The 11,030-nt window shown below is 29.4% G+C and overlaps 1 non-coding gene across 1 annotated transcript; it reads left to right on the top strand.

The window, feature by feature from the left end:
* Positions 1–7,033: 7,033 nt before the first annotated feature.
* On the top strand, positions 7,034–7,115 carry TRNAS-GCU. Its single transcript has one exon. It is a non-coding gene; the product is annotated as a tRNA-Ser (tRNA).
* The last annotated feature ends 3,915 nt before the right edge of the window (positions 7,116–11,030 follow it).

Genomic DNA, 11,030 nt, shown 5'->3' with positions numbered 1-11,030 from the left:
TGGGAGAAGATTGTAAGCTACTTCTTCTCTCTTCTATTAAGTGATCTGACATGAGAATATGGGTTTGGGTAGATAGAAGAGATAATAAATAAAGTATTATTATTATTATTATTATTATTATTATTATTGAAAATTTCACTTTTGGTCTGTTTCCCTAATTATTATATATAAATCACATTTGGTGTTTGACTATTAAAATTTTATAATTAACTAGATATATAACTATGTAATTTGTATTCATTTAGTCCTGTTGTATAACGAGACCAAAGTGTAATTATTATATCTTGTATAACGACAGTGTCATTTAATTAAAGTATGGTTATTTTATTTGTGAATATGTATTGTATTTTTCATCCCATAATTATTATAATCATATTAATGCTTTTTGTTTATCTCGTTGTTCCAGGCCTACATATGCTAAACTATGTAAACCTAACCATCAGATCCGACTTTATTGCATGTGTACAATTCGAGCACATAACCACATATATACCCATACTTCCTTTTCATCCCAATCAATTACTTTACCCATACTTCCTTCTCATCCCAATAAATTACTTTACTTGAAGAAGATAAGTAGTGCATGGTAAGCTTAGCTTCTGCAGGGGATTTATATGGTAAATTGTGTAAACCTAACCATCGACTTGAATGCATGTGTACAATTCAAGCACATCATATATATATATATATATATATATATATATATATATATATATATATATATATATATATATATATATATAGAAGGATTCTGATGCGGAGAAGGGTTCCTATGCGGTTGTACGAAGAACGCACCTTAAGTACACAAACCACGCACCTTAAGCACACAAACAAAACACATTAAGAGCATAAATCACACCTTAAGCACACAAACCACGCACCTAAGATTTTAAAATGGTTCACCTTAAGTTTCACGCAACTTACGCACCTTAAGCACAAAACTCACACACTTAAGTTTCAACAACTACTCACATTAAGTACACAACCTACGTACCTTAAGCACAAAACTCACGTACCTTAAGCAAAAAAAATAAAAAATAAAAAATTATCAATTGTTTTAAGAACGCACCTTAAATTTGACCTAGATGCAAAAATTATAAAATTGCCACCACATTTTTTTTTTTAATTTTGGTAATCCTGAATGTTGATTTAAGCAAAATCAATGGCTCAAATTTAACCGCACAACCGTACGGAAGACACTCAACCACACGTGAACTGAATTCAGTATCAAGTAACCATGAACCATCAAAAGTGGTAATCTAGAATTGTGTTGATGAATTAATTTGTTTGTATGTTTTTCATAATTCGTTTGTCTTTTAATAATAATAATAATAATAATAATAATAATAATAATAATGTCTGAATAATTGATTAAGTATTCGGTTATAATGTCCAATTGTGCATTCACGGATAAGTGATTATGCATATGAAAACATCAACTAAATGCCCTGTCAATTAAGTATTTTCGTTAAAAACGCAGTGGTATTTCTTTAATTACCATTGTACCTGTTGTAATGCATGATTGTACATTCGTGGATAACTGATTGTGCATTTTGAAATTTTTTACTAAATTTACTATCAATTGTTTTTCAAATGCACAATTATTTTTACAAAAATGTCACCACATTTTTATATTTTCAATCATTGAACATCTTAGATAGACATATCATTTTGATGGTATATAGTGTATGTTTTGACTTAAGTGGCTCTATTACAATGTATTTAGTGGAACCAATACGCTTCCACTGAGACTCGAACTCACATCTTCTAAATGAAAGGCTAACCTGGGTACCATTAAACCAAATAGTCTTGGTAATTTAAGTTAATTTGAAATGACATTATAATGTTAATTACCAAAGGATCTAGTATTTGATACCAGATTTCATTCAATTCTCCCTTTTGAAATTTTTAATGTAAGACCTAGTGTTGTTTCATGGAGGTGGTTCACATCGGTAATAACTTATGCTAGGTTCTAAATTTTTATTTTAATTTTATTTTGAAATGATATTTTAATGTTAACACAACACTAGATTTACTTCAATTCTCACATTTAATTAAAAAATTGAGTTAATACCCAAAATCGTTCTCGACTATAGTGGTTTTTCTCAATTTCGTCCTAAACGACTTTGGTGACCTAATATCGTCCCAGACTTTTGTGTTTCGCTCAATTTAGTCCTCCATTTGTTATTCCGTAAAATTGGTGTTAAATTTAGGGACAATTCAGTAATGTCAATATTGATCTCTCTTTACTTTCAACTTGTGAAGTGCGAAATTCCTCTTTCTTGTACGAATTACACCCAGAATTACTCCCGGACCTGCAAATCAAATTTTATATTCGCAGTTTTAGGAGTAATTCGTAAAAAAAAAAAAAAAAAAAAAAAAAAAAAAAAAAAAAAAAAAAAAGGAATTTCGCAGTTCACATGTCTATGAGTAAAGAGATGCCAATATTAAAATTACTGAATTGTGTATTTATTTAACACCAAATGGACAGAATAACAAATGAGGGACTAAATTGAGCAAAAACACAAAAATATGGGACTAAATTGAGCGAAACACAAAAGTCTGGGACGATATTAGGTCACCAAAGTCGTTTAGGACGAAATTGAGAAAAACCACTATAGTTGAGGACGATTTTGGATATTAACTCTTAAAAAATTTCTCGAAAGACCTAGGCCCTGTTTGGTAAAAAATTGGCTTATAGGCCAATTTTGGCTTATTTGATCACTATTAATTGTTTGATTTAGTTAAAATATCAATAGAAATGTTTGGTTAATTAACTTTTTGCAACTTCAAAAGGCTAAAATTCAAAAAGCTACTCCAAGCAACTTTTTCAATTAGCTTTTTGAGAAAAGAAATTATACCAAACAGCTATCAGGTAACAGCTAATTTACCAAACACTTTTCTACAATCATCTTATGTTATCAACTATTTATACCCTTTAATTAACACAATCAGCTAACAGCAAACAGCTATCAGCTAACAGCCATTTTACCAAACAAGGCCCTAGCCTCTGATTTATGGAGCCGGTTAATTAACATAAGTTAAAACCAATATTGTGGTCTTTCCCTTTTTACAATAAATTTATTTTGAATTGACACTTTAACATTGGTTACAAAAGGATCGAGCCCATTTTACATTTAGTAACACTATTATGTAACGTCTTATGAGTAGAGTGGTTGACGAGGCTGAGGAGTGAATACTAGGTTGATATAACTCATGTAATTGAATAGTGTGTCATTATCCATATCACTCATAATATGAACCCATGTCTAATGTTACAAATGTGAGCTTTTTGCCACCATCACAGATTCAAATTTGTATACTTTTTTTTTTTTTGAAAACTCAAATTTGTATACCTGATTCAATTAACGAGACTTTATTGAAGTTATTTTAAATTCAATTTTTCATAATATTGAGTTTAATATTAATATATAAAATTTATATATTTAGAAACCTAACTACATTAAAAATAATATAAAAATACTAAAGATACTAATTTAAAAATAATTAAAAATACTAAAGAAATTAAGAAAATAAGTAAATAATAAAGAATTGATTTGACTAATAAATAGTAAACATGACAAGTAAAATGGGACAACTATTTATTATCTATAGTGTTTGTTAGTGACTTAGTGTAAGTTTTAGAAATCAGCAAAATCAAATTTTTAACATTTCAATATATGAATGATATTTAGCGTTGGTTTTGATGGTATATAGCGTTTGTTTAAACTTATGCAAGAGTTGTTTTAGTCTCGCTTATATTATTTTGATCGCAAAACTCAATTTGTGGAGATAGTTTGCTTTAAATAGATCATTATTTTTTTCCTTTAATTTAATTTGAAATTACATTTTAGCGTGGGCTACAAGAATATCTAGCGTTAGTTAATGCATACACAAAGTTTACTCCAGTTCTCATATTCATAATTTTTGCACTAGACTTAGGGACGATTCTTGAAGGTGGTTTGCATCTATCGGTTATAACTGATGCTAGGATCCTTTATACCTTAGTCTTCATTGTTCTAATTATACAAACCTTTCATCGATCAAAATAAATTTTTGAAGATTAACGATTCTTCTTATTCCTCTTCTAATTAAATGCATCAGAAGCAACAAAAAAAAAAAAAAAAAAAAATTAACATTAGATATATATCAACAATGATAGGAAGCCAAGACCTTGTGGTCTAATGACACCAAGAGAGGTCGTGGATTTGAGTCTCAGTGGAGGAGCCATTGACTCATACTATATTGTAATACAACAAAAATGGAAATTATTACAACAAAGAAAAGTGAAGTAGGTAAACATGGAGTGATAAGCTAATCTTTTATTATTACTATTACTTTCTAAAAAAAAAAAAAAAAGAAGCTTGCAATCTTTGATGTTATGCTTTATCGTCTGTTTTGATTGATATTTATTCAAGCATGTCGTTGAACAATATAATTATAGACTAATAATATTGAATATAAATATTGGATTTCAAATTACTGAAATTTTAAGATTGACACATATCCAAAAATTCTTTTTTCAAGTAATTAATTTATTTGGTGAATTTTTTTTTACTATGTGTAGCATATGAAAGTCCTATCATGACATATGTTAATAACAATTCAACTTTAATAAAAATTTACATATTTTGAAATTTAAGGGTGTTTGATAAATAGCTGATGGTGTATAGCTATGAGCTGATTGGATTAGTGAGTTTGATTAGTTGATAGTATTGGCTGATTGTAGAAAGATGTTTGGTAAATTAGTGGTTAGCTAATGACTGATTATATACAAAATAATTCTCTCAAAAAACTGTTTTGATTAACTTTTTTGAATTTTAGCCTTATGGATTAATAAATAAGCTGTTACAAAAAGCTAATTAACCAAACACTTATATTAATTATTTAACCAAGTCAAACAATTAATAATGATCAAACAAGCCTTATCTATTTTGCCAAATATGACCTTAGCCTTTTTCTTTTTTGTTTTTTTTTTTCTTGCCGAGCTAAACAAATTAAAGAGATAACAACATCATGAATAACAAAAATATCTCATTATTCTTTCTTTCAATTAAAAAGAAATTAAAAAAAAAAAACAGATCACATTAGTTGATATTAAAAAGACCTACATGCATGGGCATGCATTTCATTCCACTTTCCAATAAATATATGCCCATCATCATTTAATGTGCGATACAAGATGTAAATATCCTATACATGCACCACCTCCCTCTCTTCTTCATATAATTAATTAATCATATTATATATACCATATCTACAACTCTACAACATAATCTTTGCTTCACTAGCTAGTATCTCTTTATTAACTATAAGATTTGTTAATGTATGTTTTAGAAATCGACAACACCCTAACGATTCTTCTTATCACTCCTCTAATCGCCCTAGACTAAAAAATTTAAGATTTAGATATATCAAACAATGATAGGAAAAATGAGATATTGATCAAATTAGATTTGACATATTTCATAATCCGTCACTAAAATATAATGGAAAAGAAATTATTTCTTGTATATTTAGTGATAGATTAAAAAATTTGTAGTTAAAATGTAAAAATCATTTCGGATGGTAAAATTAGCAACATATTTGAGAATTCGTCACTATATAGCAACGTATGCACAAATCCGTCGCTCAAATGTTTAATATAAAACCGCCAACTTTGTAATTTTAGAGACAAATTTGAGAATCAGTTGATAAAATGTTAAAAATCCCGCTTTGAAAATCCGTCGCTAAAATGTAAAAACAAAAAATCTCACCTCGAATATTTTGCGAAGGATTAAAAAATCTGTCACTAATCAGATACAATTAAAATTATGGAGTCAGCCCGCAAAGTATTATTTTTTATTAGTACTACATTTGTTCGTATAAGTATTAACATTTTCATATTGATCCGACTCGACCATAACCTTCTAACTAATAAGGATCCGTGAGATAATCTCACACAATTGTATCCCTAAAAAAAAATACATGTAGTCTTTGACAATTAATGTCCGTACATAAACTACATATTATGAAGTGTGCACGAGACGTCAAAGATCTTTGAAATGTGCATTAATTGCTTTTTGTGTTTGGGTCCTCAATTGTTCTGTCAAAGATGTACGTATTATCAAGTGTGCACGAGACGTTATGTCTGCACGGATGTGTCACAAACTTCAGTTTCCCTATTTTGATTTGGTTAGGGGCTAAATTGTATTTGCTACAATTCGTTTTGATATGTATCATCACATAATTTACTAAGTATATTTTAACTCTAACGTCATTTTAATTGCTGATTATATTTAGATGCATATGTCCGAACTACTAGGTCAGCCGGTTATTTGATCATCTTGAGTCATATGCCTTATTAACTCTGAGTTCGACTTGTCGAGCTGAGTGTAAGACCTAGTAGCAAATTGGGTCCAAGTACGATCAGGCAATGAAAAAAAATATCATATGTACTCATGTCCTCTATTACCACTTTTACTTTCACACTTAAAATTTGAGTTAATACCATCTGTGATCCTCCGAGTATAGTGGTTTTGCCACGTTTAATCCTAAACTTTCAAATTGACCATCTGTAGTCCTTCGACTTTCAAATTTAACCATTCCTAGTCCAAGTTAACCACTCATGGTCCTTCAACTATTAAATTTTAACCAATCATGGTCCTTTCAAGAGGACCACGGTTGGTTAAATTTTGAAACTCGAAGGATCATTGGTGGTTAACATGGACCACGAATGGTTAAATTTGAAAGTCGAAGGACCACAGATGGTCAATTTGAAAGTTTAGGATTAAACGTGGCAAAACCACTATACTCGGAGGATCCCATGTGGCATTAACTCCTTAAAATTTTGATGTAGATACATTTACAGGGACCCACATGAAGAAAATAGTCTACCAAGTGTTCGACACATCATGAAGTAAATTTGATACAATAAGGTTTGGAGTACATGTAGTAGAACTCAATAATAAATAACTCGAGCAACAAAAAAACAATGCATTATTCTCTTTCAATTCTCAATAATTATATTCCTACCTATTAAATAATAAAAAGGGTTGCTTTAGCTGAGTGGTTAAGGCGTGTGCCTGCTAAGTACATGGGGTTTCCCCGCGAGAGTTTGAATCTCTTAGGCAACGATATTTTATTTTGAAATATATGAAATTGATCTATAATTTTTTAATCAAAATACTTACCAAGCAATAGAATTTGAATTCTTATATTATTCATACCTTATTCTTTTCCCACGGAACTACAATTTATTTCTCCCCTAATTTTCTCCTTCCAATCAAGCACTCCGTTAGTGTTATTTATTTATTTTTTTTTTGACACATATAGGAAAGGCGACACCCCGGAAAATAAAACAAACAAAAAAGCCTAATCCCCACAGAGGGAAGGCATCCCCGACGTCTTTCTGGATTTGTTACTCCAGAGAAGGCAATGGGGGGAGGGGGGGGGGGGGGCAGGGACGGGGAGTATACTCCCCGTCCCCTCCCCCGCTCCCGGCGGGAATTTGAAAAAATTCCCCATCTCCGTCCCCGCGAAGAATTTGGCGGGGACGGGGATCGGAATAATCTCCATCCCCAGTCAACTCATAGTGAAAGTCTGAAACTAGTAGAAGTTTTTAAAATATATTAAAAAAGGAAAAAATTGAAATGACAATTAAAATTCAACTATTTTTAATAACATACGAACTAATGAAGTTCAAATTCCAATTCGAAATAGCAAATATAAACTAAAAATAGTAAAACATTCAAACATTATGAATTGTATTGATTTATTATTGTTATATACACAGTAGTACAGTACACGTATTATTCCAATATATACACATTCAAATATTCAATATTCCTAATCCTAAAATAATATATATATATTATTATTTTTTATTTTTTAAATTTTGGGGGTGGGGCGGGGCAGGGAAGGGTATCCCCGTCCTCATCGGAGAGTTTGTAAAATTTCCCGTTCCCTGAAATTGTTCCCTGTCCCCGTCCCCGTCCTCATAGGAGACGAGGATCCCCAACGGGGATGGGGTACATTGACATCCATAAATATTATGCCTTAGAATTTATTAGGTCAATAATTAATTTATTGGTGACATATGTATGTTAATAACTCTAATAAAAATTTACGTATTTTGAAATTTAGTCTTTTTGTTTTGCTTTTTTTTTTTTTCCTACCGAGCTCAACAAATTAAAGAGATAACAACATAACATCTTATTTATAGATATACATTTTTATAACATGCACCATATATACCAATATATTAATAAGTTACCATCTTAACTAAAACTAAAGAATGTTATAAAAGTTATTAAATTCAATAGTGTGTACAATATTTTGAGAGTCAAGTCTAGCTAGCATCATGTTATTGATAAGATATATTTGAATTCATTGAGACTTAAACTTGTAAGTTTATGATTACCAAATCAACAGTTTAACCAATCATAATTAGGTTTAGTTTCAATTGTTGAGTAATAAATGAATAACAAAAATATCTCATTATTCTTTCTTTCAATTAAAATATTTTTTTAAAAGAAAAAAAGAAAAAAAAAAAAGATCACATTGGTTGATCTTAAAAAGACCTACATGCATGGGCATGCATTTGATTCCACTTTCCAATAAATATATGCCCATCATCATTTAATGTGAGAGACGAGATGGTTTTAATAAATTTATGAGTTACAGTTTATCATTAAAAATAAGTAATAAATTAAAACTTAACTTACGTGTGTATGTTAAAGATACTTTGAATACCGTATGGGAAGGACAATATATATAATATTGTAAAAATTGAGGAGCAATATTTATATCACTAATAATTTAGAGGTGGCATTGATAATTGACATATTATGGAGGGACATAAATTACAATTTTTTCTTAATTAAATTCTAAATTTGTATAATAACTCGCAAATTATACGAGAGAGATAAATCGTACTATGTCACAAATTTGATCGAGAGACTGATGATAAAAATTGAACACATAATCCTCTATTATAATAATCATGTTCAATCCACTCAAGATGTAAGGATTTTAATTTAAAAACAACACTTCATACTAATTAAAAACAATATTTATTAGGAATTTTTTTATTTTTCATTTGTATCTTTGAGTTTCACAACATGTACTCCCTGATGTGGCAAATGATGATAATTGATAAATTATCCAACAACATCCTTGATAGGAATGAGACTCAAGCCTTGTGACCTTTCATTTAGAATAGTAACAATGATGCAATTAGACTATAAAATACTTCGACGTTGGGAGTAGAATTTAGAAATGCATAGAAGTAATATTTTCCTTTTTTTCTTATTAATTTAATAATGCAATATATATATATATATATATATATATATATATATATATATATATATATATATATATATATATAATTGATTGCTTCAAACTTATACATACATTTGGTTTTTGCAGTGCTTTTTCGAACAAAATGTACGAGAAGATATTCAAACGCCAATTTTCTTCATCATGTCAGAATTTGATTATATTGAGGTTTTTATTTTAATGTGTCTTTTCTTTAATAAACAAATACATATCATTTATTGAATAAAAATAATACTCCGTAAGAAACTATTTATTACAATATGCTGTTAAGGCTAATTTTATTTTATCTAATTCAGATTGGGGTTACTGCTGGCAAACCATACGATGGTTGCATGAATTCCACAACTTGCACATCTGATCAAATTAATCTTATGAAAGGTTAGTGCTGCAATATAATCATTACCATTATTTTCCTTAATTGCAACCAAAATTTCCTTTCAAAAATATTTCATTTCGCATTCCATGCACAAAACTAATTTTTTAATAAAAATTTCATAAATTTCCACATTTAATTTGTTGCATTATTTCAGATTTACGATTGGAGTTGTTGGATGTGTTGCCAGAACAAGACAACCGTTCATCAACAGGATTCTTGATCGTATCTAGATATGGTCATGTGCATACACTATCTTCTCATTGGTATGAGCCCGCAGTTGGAACTAACAAGGTACCTAAAAAGAATTAATATATAGTCCGTAAACAATAAATGAATTATTAAGTATGTATAGAGACAAGAACTGAGAAACAAAACAATTAATAATAAATTAGAAAAGAGAAGAATCTAAACAAAATAGAAATTCATACTGTCATGACAATCATTACAGCTATTTTTATTTATTTGTTGTTAACTTCAGTATATATGTATTTTGATGTGAAATTACTCAATTAATATAATACAACCCTACCAAAATATTGAGTCTCAAATATAATTGATGATTATTTATAATTCACAATCTTTCCATAAAAATTCTCCAAACAAATTAAATGCCTCATTGGTTAAGAAGTGGGAATCATAAAGAGTTGTTTCAAATGCCACCCAACGAAAGAAGCATTCTTCTCCCAATCTTCTTATCTCTGCACAACAATCGGGTGTGACTTCCGCTCTCTCTTGTAGCAAATACTCTTCATCAGCAGGTAGTACATATGTAAGCATTCCTACCCTACAATGCTCAGAAGGTCGGTGAAAATTTGTACATATTTGTGAGTCAATATTTGCTTGTCTTACATTTTCCTTAGCGTAGGAAAACCTTATTGTGTTATAGATCAAGAACAACCCTAATAAAAAATACACCTTGAAAGTCACCATTTGTTTTTTTTTTTTTTGTTTTTTTTTGTGTGTATTTAATCTATTTCTTTCTTCGTTTTCGTTCTCTTTGCTTTTGTTTGCATAGGGTTGTATTTGTTTTTTTTTTTTAATAAGAAAAATACGATCTTATTAATAAGCATTTGGAAGACACGTATGGTTTTAATAAATTTATGAGTTACAGTTTATCATTAAAAATATGTAATAAATTAAAACCTAACTTACGTATGTTAAAGATATTTTTGAATACTTATATGTAATTACCAATAAATAATTTACGTTAAAGATAAATTAGTGCATCCCTTCGAATTGGTAGCTAAGCCTACCATTAATTCTTCAAGTGATGGATTGAGAGTATTGGAATGTTTGATGAATGGCAAATTTGTTAAATTGTAATGATTTAGTG

Source organism: Ipomoea nil, unplaced genomic scaffold (genome assembly GCF_001879475.1).
Source record: "Ipomoea nil cultivar Tokyo-kokei standard unplaced genomic scaffold, Asagao_1.1 scaffold0317, whole genome shotgun sequence".
Classification (NCBI taxonomy): domain Eukaryota; kingdom Viridiplantae; phylum Streptophyta; class Magnoliopsida; order Solanales; family Convolvulaceae; genus Ipomoea; species Ipomoea nil.
The sequence above is the reverse complement of the archived record's forward strand: the minus strand, read 5'-3'. Positions and strand labels throughout refer to the sequence as shown.